Below are 22,748 nucleotides of genomic sequence, written 5' to 3' on the forward strand. Positions count from 1 at the left end.
ATTTCCTTGCCACCTTCCTAGTCCCACCTCCCCACCTTGCTAGTTTAAATCCTTCCAAGCAACTCTGGCAAATCTCTCTGCTAGTATATTAGTCCCCTTCCAATTCGGGTGCAATCTGTCCTTTTTAAACAGGTCACTTTTATCTCAGAAGAGATTCCAATGATCCAAAAATGTGAACCCCTCTCCCCTGCATCAGCTCCTCAGCCATGCATTCATCTGCTCTATCCTATTCCTACCTTTTACTAGCTCGTAGCATCGGGAGTAATCCAGGTATTACTATCCTCAAGGGTCACCTTTTTAAATTCCTGCCTAACTTTCTATATTCTGCTTTGAGGATCGCATTCTTTTCCCTTCCTATTTCATGAGTTCAGTCTGTACAATGAACTCCTGCTGGTCCCTCTCCCCTTTGAGAACATTCTGCACTCTCTGAGATATCCTTTATCCTGGCACCAGAGAGGCAACACACTAGTCTGATTTCTTGCTGCCAGCCGCAGAAACCTCTCTGAGCCTCTGACTAGAGAGTCCCCAATCACAGTTGATCACTTGGAACCTGACATACCCGTTGTTACATTAGAGCCTTTCTCAGTACCAGCAACTTGGCTGTTTGTGCTACATTCCCCTGAGAGTCCATCACACCACCCCACCCCCACATTTTCCAAAACAGCATTCTTGTTTGAGATGGGAATGGTCACAGGAGACTGCTGCACTACCTGCCTCCCTCGTCTACCTTTCCTGGAGGTATCCCATCTACCTGACCTGTCTGTGTTTTTTCTCCCTTCATCATACCCCAGCTCCTGTAAATTCCTTATTGCCTCTAACTGCTGCTCAAACCGATCCATGTGATCTGACAGGATTTGCAACCAAAGACACTTCCTGCAGACATAATCATCAGGAACGTGGAAATTCTGCCTTATCTCCCACATCTAACAAGAAGAACACGTCACTCTACTAAAGGCCATCTTAGCTCCTTAACAATGTACAGAGCCAGAAAATAACACCGTCCTACTACTGTTAAAAAAAATTGCTGTAGACTAACTTAGATACTTATGTTTTATATTTTTAAATTTTAATCAGGAGACTGATCTCGATAAAACATTTAATCAAAAAAGAATCCACTGGACTCACTATTGCAAATTTACAGCAAGGTTACACTTAAACCATGCCCTTATATGCTCCTGTGCTGTGAGATCTCCCACGCAGGTACCTTCAAGGTCAGCTGTGCATTTCCGTGTTTGCTAATTTTTCCTAAATACACTCCGATGTCCAGAGATACTTGAACTCAAACAGCAAAGGCAGTAACTCTGTAGATTCACTGTTGTTGAGCGTATGGTGCTGGAAAAGCACAGCAGGTCAGGCAGCATCCGAGGAGCAGGAGAATCAACGTTTTGGGCAAAAGCCTGATGAAGGGCTTTTGTGGTCTCTGCCTTTGTCTGTCTTCCTCCTTTTTAAAGTGCCATTGTTTTGATCTTTTTTCTCCCAAAGTTCCAAAACAATGCAACAGTTTATAAAACAGTAATTGCTGCGCCTGGAATTTGAGGAAATCTCCTCCATCACCTAGAATATGTTAAAAAGGAGCAGCTGTTACAGCCACAGTTTTTTCCCATCCATATTTGAATCAACAACTCAAAGATAGAAACTGCTGGAGAAACTCAGCGTGACAGACAGCAGACTTGATGGTTTGAGTCCAGTGACTGTTCTTCAATGTGTAGTGTTTATATTGATCAGAGATGTGAATCTTATGGACAGTTCCAACCAATCTGCTAAATGGCATTGAAATGTGTGTTTACAGGAGAGTGGAAAGGATCTGCTGCACAGAAAAAGAACATATAATGAAGAATGCATAAAGAAGTTTGTTGAACATAGTTATAAAAAGTCAAAGAATATGGGTAGGCCACATTTTAACAATGAAGTAACATTGTTTACAATGTTATGGAGGGAACATTTCAAGGAGAAAGGAAGGAAGAGAATATGATTTTGGATGGCTTGGAAGTCAAGTTATTGCCAAATGAAAAAAAATCTAACTGCAAGTTAGAGCAATAGAGAGAGACTACGATGACTAAAACATTTGCCTTTAACAGAACACAGATGATGATGAAGCAAAGCATGTCCACGAGGGACCGAATTTAGCCATAGGAATTAGCAAATAAGGTCCAAGCAGAGAATAATGTTTTTAAAAGATGCTTTACCTGAGTGCATAAAGCATTTGTAAGAGGATGCATAAACTAATAACACACATAGAGATAAAAAAAATTTGTTGTAGTAACTATTGTAGAGGTGGTGTGGCCAAGTGCCTGCAGTTCGCAAATAAGTATTCCAGGGTGCTTGACTGTTGAAAAAGACAGACTGGAAATGGAAAGGAGGCAGCCCTGATAATAAAGAATGGCATAAACACAGTAGTGACAAAGGATCTTGGACGTAAGATTAGTATGAATGAAGATGAGGAATAACTAGGAGCAGAAAGTGCAGGTGTTAAGAACCCTAACTGTAGTTATACCATTGTACAGTTCATTTAATCAAGAAGTAATAGGAGCTTGTAATAGTGCATGTTGAATCTTAGTTTTATCGACTAAACGCACAAAATTAGCAAAGATTAGTGTGCAAGATGAGTTCATAGAATGCATGCAGGAGAGTTCCCTTGGAAAAATGTTGAACCCACCAGTGATAAAGCTCTGTACATTTTGTATTATGTATTACAGTAGAATTAATTTCTGTAAAGGATTCTATAGGTCAGAGAATCATGGTAGGGTAAAATTTTCTCACTTTTTTTTTACTGAGAGAGTCTGATATGCTTGGAGACGAGCTGGCCAAGGTTGACAGGGGGAAAATAAATTGGGTAAATGAGCAGTGGGAAACATTTGAGAATTTTGAATTTTTCTTTAAATCAAAATATGTTCCGTTGAAAAACAAATTCTGGGAACAGTGTTAGTCAGTACCTGACGAGAAGAAATTAAGGGTAATGTCATTTGTTTGAAAGAGGCATTTGATATTTGAAAGGATAGTGATAGACTGAAGGATTGGAAGAGTTTTAGAAACAGCTAGGGGAAAAGATAGGCTGGAACTAAAACAGTGAGAAATATGTAATCTGGTAGTAGGTGCTTCTGTGGTTATGTGAAAAGAAAGAATAACCAAAGCAAACACAAACCTCTTTAGATGCTGTGATGTGAGAATAAGGAACTGATGACTGTCAAAAAAAAACCCCACCAATAATAGTAACGAGTCAGGGTAAAGGAGAATGATACTGACATTGGTACATCTCTACACTGCCATTAATACAATTTTTAAAAGTATTATATTGGAGTTAAAAGTCATCAAATCCCCGAACCTTATTTCCTAATTCTTGAGATTCTAAAGAAGGTAGTTGCAAAGATGGTGAGTGCACTTATTATTTTCCAAACTTTTGTATATTCTGAAGTAGTCCCAGTGGAGTGTAAATGCAGAGCAGATATTCAGGAAAGTAGGGGAAAGAAAAATAGGGAACGAGAGCTCAGTTAGCCTGACATCTGTTGGCCAAATGCTGAAATATGTTGTTAAAGAGGTGTTAACAAGGCTGTTAGAAAATCATGGCCAGTGTCAACAATGTCAGTTTTGTTTTGAATTTGTCACTAATAGTGTCATTTAAAGCTGAGCCAGTTATTTATGGACTTTTGAGAGCCTTTGACAAAGTGTCCATCGAAGCAAATTGAGGGCTCATGGCGTTGGGGATAAAATGCTAAAATGCTCAAAGCTAAGAGTTGGAATAAATAAGGCATTTTCAGTCTGACACACTAACTACAGGTGCAAATTTATCTAGATTGTGTTTGGGAGCAAAGCTGAAAGCAGTTTGTCAAGTCCAGTTAGCGATATTGGACTTAGTTCTTAGAAATAGGAATGGCCAAATAGATTGTGTCAGTGGGGCAACATTGAGGAGACTATGATCATTGCATTGTAAAATTTAGGATGACAATGGAAAAGGACAATGAACAATCTGGAGGAAGAATAATTTAACCAGGAGAGAGCTGATTTCACTGTGGCAGAATAGAGCTGGGCAAGAAACAAGAACAAAAAGTTGATTGGGAACACTGTAGCTGAGCCTTGGGCTACCTTCAAACAGCAAGTGGTTTTGGATACAGTCAAGGTACATTTCTTCAGTAAGGAAAGGGAGAATAAATAAATCCAGAGAGCTCTGAGTGACAAAGGAGATAGAAATTAAAATAAAGGCTGCAATGAGGTAGAAAATATAATGTTTAAATATAGAATTCCTACAGTGTGGAAACAGGCCTGTTGGCCCAACAAGTCGACGCTAATCCTCCGAAGAGTAACCCACCCAGACCTATTCCCCTAATATTTACTCCTGATTCATGCAACTAACCTAGGCATCACTGAACACTATGGGCAGTTTAGCACAGCCAATTCACCTAACCTGCATATTTTTGGATCGTGGAGGGAAAACGGAGCACCCGGATGAAACCCATGCAGACACTGGGAGAATGTGCAAACTCCACACTGATAGTTGCCCGAGGCTGGAACCAAACCTGGTCCCTGTCTCTGTGAGGCAGCAGTGCTAATCACTAAGCCACCGTGCCACCCATTGAGAAGCAAGACGAATACACAAGGTTCAGAAGAGAGCATTCACTTATCCAAGATGTAGAGGGATTATGACAAAAGACTGGTAGCCAATGTAAGGGGGAATCCCAAGTCTTCTCGAGGTATTTCAATAGTAACATGGTGGTAAAAGGAGCAGAGTTGATTAGGCACCAGAAGGGGCTTTGCACTTGGAAGTAGGAAACATGTCAAATTAATGCTTTGTTTGGGGTGGTTGAGCTGGAGTTAGCGTTGCAGACATTGTAAGTCGAGAGGAGTAGAGTTCTGAGCACTCTAATTCAGAAGGCACTCGCACCACTTAGATAAGTAGGACTTGATATTTGGTGAACTGTCTGGGCAGGAGATGTGACAAGCACGTGGTAGTTGCAACCTGATGTGGATGAGAACTAGCAGTCAGTGGGTAATCCATTTGTGCAGAAACCCAATCGAATAGAGGAGTAAAGAATAACTTGGTGGCAAAGGAATTAAAGCCAGAATTACACAGTGTGGAAGCAGACCCATCTGTCCAACTCATCCATAGTGACTAGATATCCTAAATAAATCTAGCCCAGCAATCGTTTGCCTAGCTTCCCACAGGGATCTGGGGATTTATCCACTTTTGTGTTTTTAAGATGTCCAGCACTACCACCTCTGTAATGTGGGCATTTTTCAAGATGTTGCTATTTATTTCCCCACATTCTCTCTCTTTTATGCTTTTCCACAATAAATACTGATGCAGAATTCCTTCTTAGTACTCCCCCCATCCTCTGAGATTCCACACGTTGGTGGCCTTGCTGGTCTTTGAAGGGCCCTATCCTCTCCCTAGTTGCCCTTTTGTCCTTAATGTATTTGTAGAACACCTTTTGGATTCTTCTTAACCCTATTTGCCAAAGTTATCTCATGTCCCCATTCTGCCCTTCTGATTTCCCTCTTAAGTATGCTCCTACTACCTTTATAGTCTTCTCAGGATTCACTCGATCTCTGCTGTCCATACCGGACATATGCTCCTTCTCATTCTTGACCAGAACTTCAATTTCACTTGTCATCTAGCATTCCTGACACTTTGTCTAAGAAAACTAAATAATGTTTGCTGTAATAGCAGTCAAGAGTTCCAAAGATTGCATGTTTGACTGGTGCTATGGTCAAAGACGTTTGTGGATTTAGATGAACCAGAAGTGGGAGGGGGGTGATGTAAAAACATTGTAGAACATCATTCCTACTTTTATCTAAGAGAGCGTTATGTTTTGTGGTCCGAATTGAAACCGAGAACCTTAAAGTAATAGTCTCTGGTCTGACATTTAGGCATATATGAATTAGCAAAGGAATAAACCGAAAAAATGATGTGGCACGTCGGGGGATTTTTATTTCACAGTCCACTGGTCCCAGTACTATGGGATGGGGAAGTTGTTCTATTATGTCAGCCTGCACGCAATCAGGCTCGGACTGTTCTCTTGGTGGTATGCAACTTTTTGGAAAAAAAAAAGCAACTTGCAAAGGTTGTGTTTCCCTGATAGAGGAATAGATGAACATAGTGGAAGAAGAGGACTTGGTGCACAAAATCCGGAAATTGCAACAGTTTGGGTTAAATCAACAAACGGGAGCAAAAAATATTGGGAGCTGTTTATAATTCCCCCTAATAATTGGAATTGGTAAATTAGAGGCCTAAAAAAGATAAATGCATGGAAGCAGGAGGCATAGTTGACATATATGATTACTTTGCAGCTGTCTTACCAAGCAAGATGTTACCCAGGCTATGGTGAAAAAAGAGGTTATTCAGTGCATTGGAAACATTTAAAATTGATGGCATTATTGGATAGACTATCTTTGGGGCTCCCAGGACTGGCTGAGAATGTGGAGTTGGTGAGGTGCTTGTAGAGGAGTGGCGATTTGCAAATAACCCCCTTATTCAAAAAAAGTGTAGAGATTAGCACAGCAGACACAGTTTATTCATCTAAAAATTACAAATAATAATTTATTATTTGATCAACTAGTAGTGATATGGAAAAATGTAAATAAAATGAAGTCACTTTATGTTTATTGAGGAAAAATCATGCCTGTTACTGGAGTGTTTTGGAATGAAAAGGCTGATGTGTTGTAGGCTGACTAGCTAAAGGTTTTTGATACAGTGTTACGCAATCTCTTGAGCAAAATTGTGGCTCACAGAATAAAAGTTATGGTTGCAACATTGATCCAAAATTGACCTAGTGACAGGAGGCAGTAGTGGTTAATGATATGCTTATGGCTGGAGAAAGGTCTGCAGTGGAATTGATTCAGAGTCCATATGGGACCATTGCTTTCTCTAATTGTAAAAGATTTGACCTGGGTATACATTAATTAATTTCAGTAATTGTCAACAATATGAAAATTCAAAACATAGTAAAATGTGAAGAGGGTAACACAACACTTCAAAGAACATAGTCAAGTTGGTGCAGTGTGCAGACATTTCGATGGAAAATAAAGTTCAAAGCAGACAAGTGATGATATTCAATTTGCTATAAAAGTATGGTTATAAAATAAGCAAAATATAAAATGAAGGGCACAATTCTACTGGATGCCTTGACTAGAGGCATCTGGATGTACATGTGAATAGGTCGTTAAAGGTGCTGGGACAGGTTGAGAAAGCAGTTAATGAAACATACATTATTCTAGACTTTATGAATGGGGTCTAAAGTACAAAGGCAAGGGGGTAATGTCGAATTTGAATTAGCTTAGCATCAGCTGGAGTATTGCATCTGATTCTGAGCACTGCTGTTTAGAAAGGAGGTGAAGGCGTTTGAGAAAACGCAGCAAATATTGATGAGAATGTTTTGAGAGCTGAGGGACTTCAGTTACGCATATAGGTTAGAGAAGTTTGGGCCACTTCCTTTGGAGAGGAGATTTGCTAGTGTGCATAGTGAGAAACTGTGCCCATTTGCAAAAGAATCAAGAACAAAAAGATGCAAGTTTTAAAGTATTGGTAAAACAAACAAAAGTGCCATGAGGAAAAAAAACTACTTCACTCACTGAGTGCAGTGCACTGCTGAAATGTGATGGAGCTAGCTGAAGTATTTAAAAGGGTTTATTATGAGACTGTTTTCTGAACTGAGGTATTTTAGGAGTTGGAGGTGATTTCCTCGAATTCCAGGAGCAGCAATTACTGTTTTATATGCTGTTGCATTGTTTTGGAACTTTGGAAAAAAAGGTCAAAACAACAGCAGTTTTAAAAGGGAGAAGTACAAACAAAGGAAGCACATGGTGAGGTCAGTGCAGGAGAGAGAGAGAGAGAGAGAAACTGACAGAGCAGTGAACCTGCACAGTTACTGCCTTTTCTGTTTGAATTCATGTATCGCTGGACATTGGAGTGTGTCTGGGAAAATGAACAAAGTGAAATTCACAACTGATCTTGTAGGAATTGTTTGGGTGAAGTTCACAGCACAGAAGCAGATAAGTGTATTGTTTTTAAGTGAGAGCTACAGAAAGTCTGCAGTAGTGAGTAGAGTGGGTTCTTAATTATATGTTTTTTGAGATATGTCTCTTGATTAAATTTAAAATATAAGCCATAACTATCAATTTAACTTGGGGCAGTGTTTTGTAGAGGAATAAGACCGTATTATTTTCTGGGTCTGTAGATTGTGAAGGAACAAAAATGGCCTTGAGTAGAGTGATCTGCGCTTCTGATCAGATGTTTAAAGAGAGTTTAAGGGTTACTGCGGATTATATCTGCAATAAATGCTGTTGGTTGCGAATTTTACCAGATCAAATGGATCGATTGGAGAGACAGTTAGAAGCAATGAGGAATTTGCAACAGCAACAGTATGTGATGGATGGCAGTTATGGGGGGAGGGGGATGTCTCAGATACAGACACACAGATGGGACAACTCCAGGAAAGGTAAGACAGGTAGGCAGCTAGTGCAGGATCCTTCTGTGGCTGTACCCATTTGAAACAAGTATGCTGTTTTGTAAAATGTAGGGCGTGATGGATTCTCAGGGGAACGTAGCACGAACAGCCAAGTTTCTGGTATTGAGACTGGCTCTAATGCAACAAGGGGTACGTCGGGTTCCAAGAGATCAATTGTGTTAGGGGACTCTCCAGTCCAAGGTACAGACAGACGTTTCTGTGGCTCGCTGCGAAAAAGCAGAATGGTGTGTTGCTTCCCTGGTGCCAGGATCAAGGATGTCTCAGACAGGGTGCAGAGTGTTCTCAAGGGAGAGAGGGGCCAGCAAGAGGTCATTGTCCACACTGGAAACAACGACATAGGAAAAGTGTTGAGATTCTGAAGGAAGATTACAAAAGTTAGGCAGGAATTTAAAAAGGAGGTCCTCGATAGTAGTAAAAACTGGATTATTCCCGGTGCTACTAGCTAGTGAGGGCCGGAATAGGAGGATAGAGCAGATGAATGCATGTCTGAGGAGCTGGTGTATGGGAGAAGGATTCACATTTTTGGATCATTGGAATCTCTTCTGGGGCAGAAGTGACCTGCACAAGAAGGACCGATTGCACCTAAACTGGAAAGGGACTAATATACTGGCATGGAAATTTGCTAGAACTGCTTGGGAGGATTTAAATTAGTAAGGTGGGGAGGGGTGGTGGTGGCACCCAGGGAGATGGTGAGGAAAAACATCAATCTGAGACTGGTACAGTTGAGAACAGAAGCGAGTCAAACAGTCAGGGACAAGGTAGGACTAATGAATTAAGCTGCATTTATTTCAATGCAGGGGGCCTAACGGGGAAGGCAGATGAACTCAGGGCATGGTTAGGAACATGGGACTGGGATATCATAGCAATTACAGAAACATGGCTCAGGGATGGGCAGGACTGGCAGCTTAATGTTCCAGGATACAAATGCTACAGGAAGGATAGAAAGGGAGGCAAGAGAGGAGGGGGAGTGGCATTTTTGAAAAGGGATAGCATTACAGCTGTGCTAAGGGAGGATAGTCCCGGAAATACATCCAGGGAAGTTATTTGGGTGGAACTGAGAAGTAAGAAAGGGACGATCACCTTATTGGGATTGTATTATAGACCTCCTAATAGTCAGAGGGAAATTGAGAAACAAACTTGTAAGAAAATCTCAGCTATCTGTAAGAATAATAGGGTGGTTATGGTAGGGGATTTTAACTTTCCAAACATAGACTGGGACTGCCATAGTGTTAAGGGTTTAGATGGAGAGGAATTTGTTCAGTGTGTCCAAGAAAGTTTTCTGATTCAGTATGTGGATGTACCGACTAGAGAAGATGCAAAACTTGACCTACTCTTCGAAAATAAGGCAGGGGAGGTGACTGAGGTGTCAGTGTGGGAGCACTTTGGGGCCAGCGACCATAATTCCATTAGATTTTTAAAAATGATGGAAAAGGATAGACCAAATCTGCAAGTTGAAGTTCTAAATCGGAGAAAGGCCAATTTGGATGGTATTAGGCAAGAACTTTCAAAAGCTGATTGGGGCCAGATGTTTGCAGGTAAAGGGATGGCTGGAAAATGGGAAGCTTTCAGAAATGACATAATGAAAGCCCAGAGAAAGTATATTCCTGTTAGGGTGAAAGGAAAGGTTGATAGGTATAGGGAATGCTGGATGACGAAAGAAATTGAGGATTTGGTTCAGAAAAAGAAGGAAGCATATGTAAAGTATAGACAGGATTGATCGAGTGAATCCTTAGAAGAGTATAAAGGCAGTAGGAGTATACTTAAGAGGGAAATCAGGAGGGCAAAAAGGGGACATGAAATAGCTTTGGCAAATAGACTTAAGGAGAATCCAAAGGGTTTTTTTTTAAATATATTAAGGACAAAAGGGTAACTAGGGAGAGAATAGGACCCCTCAAAGATCAGCAAGGTGGCATTTGTGTGGAGCCACAGAAAATGGGGGAGATACCAAACGAGTATTTTGCATCAGTATTTACTGTGGAAAAGGATATGCAAAATATAGAAAGTGGCAAAATAGATGGTGACATCTTGCAAAATGCCCATATTACAGAGGAGAAAGTGCTGGAAGTCTTGAAACACATAAAGGTGGATAAATCCCCAGGATCTGATCAGGTGTACCTGAGAACTCTGTGGGAAGCTCGAAGTGATTGCTGGGCCGTTTGCTGAGATGTTTGTATCTTCGATAGTCACAGGTGAGATGCCGGAAGACTGGAGCTTGGCTGACGTGGTGCCACTCTTTAAGAAGCATAGTAAGGACAAGCCGGGAAACTATACATCAGTGAGCCTGATGTTGGTGGTGGGCAAGTTGTCAGAGGGAATCCTGAGGGACAGGATGTACATGTATTTGGAAAGGCAAGGACTGATTAGGGATAGTCAGCATGGTTTTGTGCGTGGGAAATCATGTCTCACAAACTTGACTGAGATTTTTGAACAAGTAGCAAAGAGGATTGATGAGGGCAGAGCGGTAGATGTGATGTATATGGATTTCAGTAAGGCATTCGACAAGGTTCTCCATGGGAGACTGGTTAGCAAGGTTAGATCTCACAGGATACAGGGAGAACTCGTCATTTGGATACAGAACTGGCTCAAAGGTAGAAGGCAGAGGGTGGTGGTGGAGGGTTGTTTTTCAGACTGGAGGCCTGTGACCAGTGGAGTGCCACAAGGAGTGGTGCTGCGTCCTTTACTTTTTGTCATTTATATAAATGATTTGGATGCGAGCATAAGAGGGACAGTTAGTAAGTTTGCAGGTGACACCAAAATTGGAGGTGTAGTGGATAGCAGATAAAGTTACTTTAGATTACAACAGGATCTTGATCAGATGGGCCAATCGGCCTAGAAGTGGCAGATGGAGTTTAAATCAGATAAATGCGAGGTGCTACACTTTGGGAAAGCAAATCTTAGTAGGACTTATACACTTAATGGTAAGGTCCTAGGGTGCGTTGCTGAACAAAGATACCTTGGAGTGTAGGTTCATAGTTCCTTGAAAGTGAAGTTGCAGGTAGATAGGATAGTGACGAAGGCATTTGGTATGCTTTCCTTTATTGGTCAGAGTACTGAGTACAGGAGTTGGGAAGTCATGTTGCAGCTGTACAGGACATTGGTTAGGCCACTATTGGAATATTATGTGCAATTCTGGTCTCCTTCCTATCAGAAAGATGTTGTGAAACTTGAAAGGGTTCAGAAAAGATCTGAGCTACAGGGAGAGGCTGAACAGGCTGGGGCTGTTTTCCCTGGAGCATCGGAGGCTGAGGGGTGACTTTATAGAGGTTTACAAAATTATGAGGGGCATGGATAGGATAAATTGACAAAGTCTTTTCCTGGGGTCGGGGAGTCCAGAACTAGAGGGCATAGGTTTAGGGTGAGAGGGGAAAGATATAAAAAGGACTTAAGGGGCAACTTTTTCACAGAGAGACTGGTACATGTATGAAATGAGCTGCCAGAGGAAGTGGTGGAGACTGGTACAGTTGCAACATTTAAAAGGCATTAGGATGGGTATAAGAATAGGAAGGGTTTGGAGGGATATGGGCTGGGTGCTGGTAGGTGGGACTAGATTGGGTTGGGATAGCTAGTCGGCATGGACAGGATGGACTGAAAGGTCTGTTTCCATGCTGTAGATCTCTATGACTCTAAGTGCAGGAATATAAGAAGAAGGCTAGGGAATCTCACTCTGAATTTTTCATTCAGAGACCCAGTGCAGAAGTAATTGGTCAAACAGCCCTCCTTCTGTACTATAATGATTCTGTGATTTAATAGGTGTGCAACAGCAATGCTCCCAGAAGAATTTTTCCATCCTAGAAGAATTTTTCCAAACCGCTCAGGAGTGGTCATTTGCAGTACATCTTACTACCCCACAACTAAAATTATTGAGCTTGTACCCATGGTGATTTGACGGCTAAAAAGTTAGTGTCATTTAAACTAGGTGACTGGCAAGAATTTTCTTGCTAGAGACGTTTGATCTTATTCTTTTATAATGAGACAGAATCTGCTGTGAAGTTGATTGCAAACATGGATGGTCTAGGTTGTTTTCAGTGGGTGATACTTTAGAATGGCAGATGTGCCATTTCCTGAACTTTACCAAGGGATTCTTTCTTGGAATATGATATCGTGGTGTGTGGGAGAAGATATATGTGGGAACTGGTAGTCTTTTAGTGTTTATTGATTTCAGTTCCTAATGTTGTTTTCATTTTTGGGAGAGGTAAATGTAACCATCCAGGAGAGCACAGATTGACCTAAGTAACAGAGCTGAAAAATTTGTTCATTAGGATTCAAGTTGAGCCTGTCAGCTTGTTGTGCAGGCTGTTTCTAATACTTGTCTTCTGTGCTATGCTGGAATATTTATGTAATACTGTGAGAAATATGACCAGGAGTTGACCACACAACTCCTGGAACCTGCACTGATATTCCGTTCTATTTGTGACTAATCTTCAGCCCTTCTGCTTCCCATATTCCTTGACTGTTTTGAGATCGGCAACCTGTCTGTCTTCCTGAGAACTCAAGAATGAGACATTCTCAGTGTTGTGGAGTACACAGTTCCAAAGATTCACTGAGAGAAATTATTTCTCTTGATCTCTGCTCTAAACGATTTATGCCCTTATTCTCCAACTATACCTGTGTTCTGAATCTGTCAGCCAAGGAAAGCAACATCTGAGTTCTAGTCTGTCAGGTGCCCCCAGAATCTTGCATATTTCAGTAGATTCACCTCACATTGTTTTAAACTCTCAGAGACCTCTTCACAAGAACCAATAAATGACTTTAACCCTACAATACCTTTTAGATAAGAGACCAGCACTGCACGTAGTACTCCAGTTGTGGTTTCGCTAAAACCCTTTTACAATCATAGCAAGACCTCTTTAATCTTATATCCCCAATCCTCTTATGATTAATGCAAATATGAAGGCAAATAAAGGTTTGCCTTCCTAATTGAACTGAATGTTTTCTGTGTTCATTTTAAGAATGCATACATGGCTTTCTGAACACTCATTTTCAAGTTTATAGGTTTCACATCTTTTTAAAACCACATTTGACATTTTGATTCTCACTACAAAAGTGAGTAACTTCGCACCCCACCACATTATACTGTATATCCTTTGCTTGTTGTCCACTTGACGTGCTCACTTAGCCTGTCTGTACCTCTTTATAGCTATAGGTATCCTCTTCTCAATTTATATTCCCATCCAAATTGTTCACAGAAGTTATAATTAGCTGAGACTCCAGGGGCGGCACGGTGGCTCAGTGGTTAGCACTGCTGCCTCGCAGCACCAGGGACTGGGTTCAGTTCCTGCCTCAGGCGACTGTCAGTGTGGAGTTTGCACATTGTCCCTGTGTCTGCGTGGGTTTCCGTCGGGTACTCCAGTTTTCTCCCACAGTCCAAAGATGTGCAGGTCATGTGAATTGGGCAAAGCTAAATTGCCCATAGTTAGGTGCATTAGTCAGGGATAAATATAGGGAATGGATTGGGGGGGAGGGGAGTGGTTGCTCTTTGGAGGGTCGGTGTGGACTTAGACCATAAGACATAGGAGTGGAAGTAAGGCCATTCGGCCCATCGAGTCCACTCCGCCATTCAATCATGGCTGATGCGCATTTCAGCTCCACTTGCCAGCGTTCTCCCCGTAGCCCTTAATTCCTCTAGACAACAAGAACCTATCAATCTCGGCCTTGAAGACATTTAGCGTCCCGGCTTCCACTGCACTCCGTGGCAATGAATTCCACAGGCCCACCACTCTCTGGCTGAAGAAATGTCTCCGCATTTCCGTTCTGAAATGACCCCCTCTAATTCTAAGGCTGTGTCCACGGGTCCTAGTCTCCTCGCCTAACAGAAACAATTTTCTAGCATCCACCTTTTCAAAGCCATGTATTATTTTGTACGTCTCTATTAGATCTCCCCTTAATCTTCTAAACTCCAACGAATACAATCCCAGTATCCTCAGCCGTTCCTCATATGCTAGACCTGTCATTCCAGGGATCATCCGTGTGAATCTCCACTGGACACGTTCCAGTGCCAGTATGTCCTTCCTGAGGTGTGGGGACCAAAACTGGACACAGTACTCCAAATGGGGCCTAACCAGAGCTTTATAAAGTCTTAGTAGTACATCTCTGCTTTTATATTCCAACCCTCTTGAGATAAGAGACAACATTGCATTCGCTTTCTTAATCACAGACTCAACCTGCATGTTTACCTTTAGAGAATCCTCGACTAGCACTCCCAGATCCCTTTGTGCTTTGGCTTTATTAAGTTTCTCACCATTTAGAAAGTAGTCCATTCCTATATTCTTTTTGCCAAAGTGCAAGACCTCGCACTTGCTCACGTTAAATTCCATCAGCCATTTCCTGGACCACTCTCCCAACCTGTCTAGATCCTTCTGTAGCGTCCCCACTTCCTCAGTACTACCTGCCTGTCTACCTAACTTTGTATCATCGGCAAACTTCGCTAGAATGCCCCCGGTTCCCTCATCCAAATCATTAATATATAATGCGAACAGCTGTGGCCCCAGCACCGAACCCTGCGGGACACCGCTCGTCACCGGCTGCCATTCTGAAAAAGAACCTTTTATCCCAACTCTCTGCCTTCTGTTAGATAGCCAATCCTCAATCCATCCCAGCAGCTCACCTCGAACACCATGGGCCCTCACCTTGCTCAGCAGTCTCCCGTGTGGCACCTTATCAAAGGCCTTTTGAAAGTCCAGATAGACCACATCCACTGGGTTCCCCTGGTCTAACCTACTTGTTACCTCTTCAAAAAATTCCAACAGGTTTGTCAGGCATGACCTCCCTTTACTAAATCCATGTTGACTTGTTCTAATCAGACTCTGCTCTTCCAAGAATTTAGAAACCTCATCCTTAATGATGGATTCTAGAATTTTACCAACAACCGAGGTTAAGCTGATTGGCCTATAATTTTCCATCTTTTGCCTTGATCCTTTCTTGAACAAGGGGGTTACTACAGCCATCTTCCAATCGTCCGGGACCTTTCCTGACTCCAGTGACTCTTGAAAGATCTCAACCAATGCCTCTGCTATTTCCTCAGCAACCTCTCTCAGAACTCTAGGGTGTATCCCATCGGGGCCAGGAGATTTATCAATTTTAAGACTTTTTAACTTTTCTAGCACTATCTCTTTCGTAATGGCAACCATACTCAACTCAGCCCCGTGACACCCTTTAATTTTTGGGATAGTACTCCTGTCTTCCACTGTGAAAACTGACGCAAAGTACTTGTTAAGTTCTCCTGCTATTTCCTTATCTCCCATCACTAGGCTCCCTGCATCAGTTTGAAGTGGCCCAATGTCTACTTTTGCCTGTCGTTTGTTTCTTATGTACTGAAAGAAACTTTTACTATTATTTCTAATATTACCGGCTAGCCTACCTTCATATTTGATCCTCTCATTTCTTATTACACTCTTTGTTATCCTCTGTTTGCTTTTGTATCCTTCCCAATCTTCTGATTTCCCACTGTTCTTAGCCACTTTATAGGATCTCTCTTTTTCTTTAATACATTTCCTGACTTCCTTTGTCAGCCAATGTTGTCTAATCCCTCCCCGGTTAATCTTTCTTTTCTTGGGAATGAACCTCTGTACAGTGTCCTCAATTATACCTACAAACTCCTGCCGGCCTGTTTCCACACTGTAGGGAATCTAATCTAATCTAACCTAATCTGATCTTTGTGGCATTGATGAGTTACAAGACTAGCAGTTTTAAAAAGCTCCATGTATCCTCATTCTGTGCTTTCCTGTTCTATCCATTCCACTGTCTTTTTAATTCAATATCTCTGATTTCAGGTGCTCTTTTCACGTTATTAGCCATTTTTTGTGGCACCTACCATATGCCTCTTGGAAATTCATGTATATTACATCCATTGGCTTCCCATTATAAACCCTACTACTTAACCTCCTTGCAAATACAATTTCTCCTTCATAGAACCGAGTTGACTTTGTCTGTTTATATAGTTAGGCGATAACAGTATGAAAAGATGTTCTTTTAATATATTCCAGCATTTTCTTAACTACTAGTTTTAGGTTGACTGGCCTGTAAACCTTTGATTGCACACTTTATCTTGATTGGCAGTTGTGTTTATTAACTTGTAATCCTTGGGATAGTTCTAGATCTTGGGGAGATTTAGAAAATTAAAACCAGTGTATCCACCATCTCATAATCATAGAGCACCACAGCACAGTAAAAGGCCCTTTGGCCCTTGGAGCCTGCACCAGCCAAAATCAAACACCTATCCATTCTGATTTACATTTTCCAGCACTTGACCTTGTATACCTTGGCATCAAAAGTCCACATCTAAATGCCAGTTGAAACATTATTACGATTTCTGCCTCTACAGCCCTTACATGGAATGAAACCTTTTCACCCATGCATCTCCTCTAAAACTTTTGCCCTTCCTTTTAATCTGTACCCTGTGGTCATTAATCCCTCTATCAAGGAGAACATTCCATTCCTGTTTAATTTGTCAGTGCTCATGTAATTTTATATACCTCATTCATGTTTTCCCCTCAGACTCCTCTGCTCCAAGGGAAAAAAACAAGTCTGTCCACTCTCTCTTCATAACTAAAATTCTCCAGCCCAGGCAACCTCCTGGTAAATCTGTAGTGCTGTCCCATTGCTTCCAATAATGTGGGTTCCAGAACTCTGCATACAGCGGTGTGCAATTTGTTTTGAAATGTTAGGGCGGGGTGGAAACCTGCGGCCTTTTAGGATACTAGTTGTGGGCTTCCATCTAACTGTCTGCAAATACAAAATCCAACTTTTTTAAATTTGTGTACCATTTTAAAATGTTTTACTGGTAATCCAGTCATGTCAAAAACAAAGAGAAGAGCATTAAAGGAAGAGAGCACAGTATTCAATGAAAAATAGGAATTGCAATATTACATAGTTGCTGTGAAAGATAAAATGATGTCTTTGCTCTGAAGAAATATAATGCATGTCAGCATTATGCAACTCCTAAGAATCACAAAAATGCTCAGTTGGAAGGAGAACCCCGAATGTCTGCACTTGAGAAAGTGAAAGATCAAAAGCAACAGCAGGTATTTAACAATAGCTGGACAAGGGACAAATATCACTGAAGCAACTTATAAAGTAGCATGTATACTTTGAAGAAGAGGTAAACTATTTAGCAATGTGGAAATCATAAAATAATGCATTGTTGAAGTTTTAGGATGGCTAGATTCAGATAATGCTAATAAATACAAACAATTTCTTCTTTCAAGAAGGACCAAAACTGATCAGCAACATGAATTAGCCCTCAATATAGCAGCACAACTTCATACAGTGTGCCAAAGCGAAGATATTTATTATTCGGTTGCCTTGGATGAATCCACTGATATTACTGACTCAGTGCAGAAGTTATTTTTGATTTGTGTGCTAACTGCAGATTTTCATTGTCATGAGGAGTTACTGGCTTTGCGCATCCTTATGGCAAGGGCATATGGAATTAACAACTTCGCTATCTTCAAAGAAAAATGTCATGAAGCCAAATTGAATTTGTATAATTTAGTAAGTGGATGCATAGATGGTGCACCTTCCATAAAAAGAAAACATGAAGGATTTATTGCATTACTACGAATAAATTGCCAGATCCCAGATACTTTGATTTGTTTTCATTTTCTTTTGCATTGACAGAATCTCTGTGCCAAATCTTGTTTTAAGTGACACATTAAAGAAAATTATAGGTATTTTACACTCCATTCGAGCAATTGCATCATACCAATTGCTTGATGGTGAAACACTCAGTGTGGAGTTGCCATATCATTCTGAAGTGTCCGATTGTCATAAGGATGAATACTTGTAAAACTTTGCAAAAAAGAATCACAAGACTTTTTGAGGAACTGAATGAAATGTGTGAATCGTCAAAAGAAAATTTCTACAGAAATGCATTTTAGGGTGATATAATGTCAAGCAAAATGATCTGAATTTGTTTTGCAAGGTAAAGTAAATCCATGTACGATACATGGCCAAAACTCCAGGCATTTCAGAAAAAGCTGACCTTTTTCAAAACTCTTTCTGCCCAAACAGAACTTTCATCTGAACCTTCCTGAACTGGTGAAGGTAATTAATGAACAGGGTACAAGGAAATCACTAAGTGAAAGAATACACAGCTGTTCTTGACTTCACTGATTGAAAAGTTCACAATGAAAGGTTGGCAGATTTTGAGAAACGTGATTTCAGACTGAAACTAGCTTTCAACCGCACCTGGTTGATGCCTCCAAAGTACCTGAGGACTTACAGATGGAATTGATTGAGCTCAGATAATATTCTGAAGTCTATTCGTATCAACATGCTCAGCGAATGCTGTTTTGTTTTGGCACAACCTACTATTGTGCATCAATAGTTTCATATGTGACACAAATTAAAATGTGCTTGAGATCTCAGATGATGGATATTCACCTGGAGGACCAATCAAACGATGTTTGAACCAAATATTCGCTTCTGATCACTCAATAAACAGAACAGAAAAAAGTCATTAAATGGTTTATTGTCTAAGTTGTTTGCATATTATTAGTTCTGTTGTTAACTTTGTCAAACAAATAAATGTTATTGAATTTTTATTTTGTTTAAAGTCCTCTTATAATAGCAAGCTTTAATTAAAATTAGTAAATGTGATGACACAAATATGATATTTTGTTGTATATGTTAAATTCTCAGCATGCAGCCTAATAGGATCTTGGCTAAATAAAATGTAGCCTTCCAATATAAAAAAGGTTCCCCACCCCTGTGTTAAGGTGTAGTCCAAGGGATTTGTCAGTTTTGCTCCTTGTGTTTTTGCTATTTATTTTCACTACTGGTCTATTTAGCCTATCCTGTCCTGGGGTGGGGGAAGCCCAAAACTAGAGGGCATAAGTTTAAGGTGAGAGGGGAAAGATTTAAAAGGGACCTTAGGCAACTTTTTCACGCAGAAGGTCGTGCATAAATGGAACATGCTGTCAGAGGAACTAATGGAGGCAGCTTCAATTACAACATTTAAAAGGCATCTGGATGGGTATATGAATAGGAAGAGTTGAGAGGGATATGTGCCAAATGCTGGGACTAGATTTATTTGGGATATTTGGATCAAACAAGTCTGTTTCTGTGCTATAATATCGCTGACTCATAATTACATTGCCTTCATTACAGACTTATACTATTTATTACTTAAAATTCAGTCAAACAGTGAAGCCAACTGTAAGAGTTTCTTGTGATCTTAAGACTGTAGATCTATTATCTAAGCCCATCAGCATTTTCATAAACATGTCGATTCTGTATCCTGATCTTCTGAACAAGCATCCTTTCTTGCTGTTGACCTTGTGACATCCTTTTAATGTCAGGATTGATACTGTTTTTGACTCTGCCTTTCTTTTGATAGGTTGCGTACCTTGGAGTATTGATTTTCGACTTTGCTCATCTTGTAGCCATGTCTCTAATATTAATTAAATCTAAATCATTTATTATGATTGCTTCACGCATTTGGGGAAAGAGCCATTAATTTTTTTACTACTGTTCTTTGCATGGATGTTATTCGCTGACATAATATTATGTTTCATTTTGCTTGTACTTACCCAAGTTACTAAGTATTCTAATGCCTTGATTTTTCAGTTTAGATTTCTAATCTCCTCGCATCACTTTTTTTTAATGGTGTAAGTGTATAATAGTTATTTCCATAATACTTTATTTGCACAGATCAGTCGCCACCAAAAAAGCTGCATTCCTGTGAAATTGTGGTATGATGAAAATGGAAGCCTGAAAACACTACCTTTTAAGACACTGGATCTCCACTTTCTGCTATAGTTACTGATGGCTGCATGTCTTTGATCAGGTTGTCTTCAATCTTGTATTGAAGGTAAGTGTCAGACCAAATGAAAAATGTGGCCAATTTCATGCTACGTTGGATATGGGTTCTAACAGAAAAAGAAAGTAGAAACTGTTTCACCAAGCATCGTGGTCAGGTCCGCAGGGACCGACCGGACCTCGCAGTCACTGCCCATTTCAATTCCCCCAACCGACTTGTAATTAAGAAAAACTGGAAAAAACTTCAAGTGAACGAAATGTTACTAAATTGTAGTACAAATAACTTTGCCTAGAACATGCTTGAAGATTCACTTCTTTTTTCATAAATTCATTGTCATACAGCATGGTAACAGATCCTTCGAAGGAGAAAATATTTGGCCTTGTTAAGTGCCATTTAAGATTTGAGCATAAATTAGATTTTTTTAGATTACTTGAATAATAGAGAAGGCTTACAGAACATACGTGAAGAGGACAGTGCATGTCTTCATCGTTTTTAATACTAGCACAACATTATTGCTGGTCTTTCTTGGGTTTTTGCTTCCTGCTTGCTGCCGCTGTGAACTAAAAAGAGAAATTACTTTATTAAGAGTTTTCATCTCACCTGAGAAGGCTTCAGGCCAGTCCATATTCAATCACCTGCTCTAAAATCTTCTTGTTCAAAAAATGCTTGTCACGTGACAACTGGGACAATGTCCGTGTTCTAAAATGATCAATCTTCTAAATAAAGTAATCTTTGACTTTTTTTAAAAAGTTCTCCTAATTTCAATATAATAATGGATACTTTTAACACCAAAATCCATGTACCATCTTCTCATTTTGGCCTCTACAGCATGTACTGAGCTTAATTAAAATGTGCCTTTTAATCTTTAAGATTTATTGTTTAAAAACTGTTGGCAAATTCCATTTCACAACATAACATAGGCAAATTAAACATGTCAACTGGAAAACCTTGGAGAAGAAAATGTAAGTTATTTAATAGTTTAATTAACAAAAGTTTTGATATTAATGTATGTTAAAGAAAGGATTGAATAAAGAAATGTTCAATATATTTCCATATTTCTTTAAAATGAAGTATTGTCGTGAATGTTTCTTGCTGTTGTATTGTAATGTTCCCTGATTGCTTTGCATTGTCAAACCAGAGGTTTTGTATCAGTCTTGTTTTAAACTTCCTGAGTTAAATAAGTGCTTCTTGGTTCAGTAATGTTAACCATTTATGTATCCATTTAAATCAATGAGAAAGCAACAATTTGTAATCCTTCAAAATCTGGAAATTTGATTTACTTAGATGAGTCTGTTTTGTGTGAAAAATTCCCAAAGGAAACTTTCTTTATGTTGATTATTTGCTGATCACTTATGACTGTTACATCAAGCAACACTCTCTGCAAGCAAGCTCTGTTTGGCATTGCCCTGATGGGACCAGTAACTGGTTGGAAATTGGTTTCTTGGAAATTAGCCAACCTTTTTTTAATCTACTGTAAGTGATAGAGTTTGAATTGAAATAATTCTAATGTATCTTGGCTCTTTAGCATACTCATGCTTTCCCAGGTCATTTGTTAAGATTTTATATGTTGGGTAAGAGCACTCCACAAGTACCCAACATCAAAAATAACATTGAAAAATAGCTGGGAGCAGGAGTAGGCCATTTGGCCCTTTTGAGCCTGCTCAGTCCATGAGCGTGATCACTGATGATCCTCTATCTCAAAGCCATATTCTCACTTTCTCTCTATGCACCTTGATGCCTTTTAAAATGGAAAATGCAGCCTTCTGAGGCACAGAATTCCACAAATTCATGATCTGTTTTAACTGAAGAAACTTTTCAATTCTGAATGGTCTACCCCTTATCCTGAGACTCTTGCTCTGATTTAGACTCCCTATCCAAGGAAATCATCTTCCCTACTTCTTGATTTGTCCATCCCTGTTAGAATTTTATGTTTGAATCAGATATTCTCATCCTTACAAACTCTATTGAACACAGACCCATTCAAATCAATTTATCCTTATATGACAGTCCTTTAATTCCTGGTAGTAGCTTAATGAACCTCTGCTGCACCTTCTTTATTTGTTGCATTTTGTTCCCTCATCCAGGTCATCATTTAAATCATGAATATCTGAGGTCCAAGCATTGGTCCTTGCAAAATTCCACAAGTCATTGTCACTTGGAAAAAGGTCCTTTTGTTCCCACTGTGTTTCCTATATGTCAAAATCAATTTTTGATCCATTCCATTATATTAATGTAGTTGATGTGCTTTAACTTTCCCCACTAACTTCTTACGAAGGCTGGAGGGACAGTAGTTAGCACTGCTGCCTCACAGTCCGAGGGACCTGGGTTCAATTCTAGCCTTGGGTGACTTTTTGAGTGGAGGTTGCATACTGTCTCCATGCCTACCTATGTTTCTGCTGGTTCTCCAGTTTCCCCCACAGTTCAAAGATATGCAGATTAGGTGGGTTGGCCATACCAATTTGCCCCATAGTGCCAAGAGATTTACAGGCTAGGTGGGGTTATGGGGATAGAGTTGGGGGAGGGGGGGGGGG

At 40.2% G+C, this 22,748-nt stretch overlaps 1 protein-coding gene across 2 annotated transcripts in view; it reads left to right on the forward strand.

Moving 5' to 3' along the window:
* Positions 1-22,748, forward strand: part of LOC140486972 (spindlin-W) — an 89,953-nt gene that overhangs the window by 24,615 nt on the left and 42,590 nt on the right. For both annotated transcript variants that reach the window (XM_072586262.1, XM_072586254.1), the window contains exon 3: positions 20,109-20,268. The gene's annotated coding sequence lies outside the window, so the exon portion shown is untranslated. The remainder of the gene's footprint in view (positions 1-20,108; positions 20,269-22,748) is intronic.

This window comes from Chiloscyllium punctatum, chromosome 2 (genome assembly GCF_047496795.1).
Source record: "Chiloscyllium punctatum isolate Juve2018m chromosome 2, sChiPun1.3, whole genome shotgun sequence".
In the NCBI taxonomy this organism is placed as follows: domain Eukaryota; kingdom Metazoa; phylum Chordata; class Chondrichthyes; order Orectolobiformes; family Hemiscylliidae; genus Chiloscyllium; species Chiloscyllium punctatum.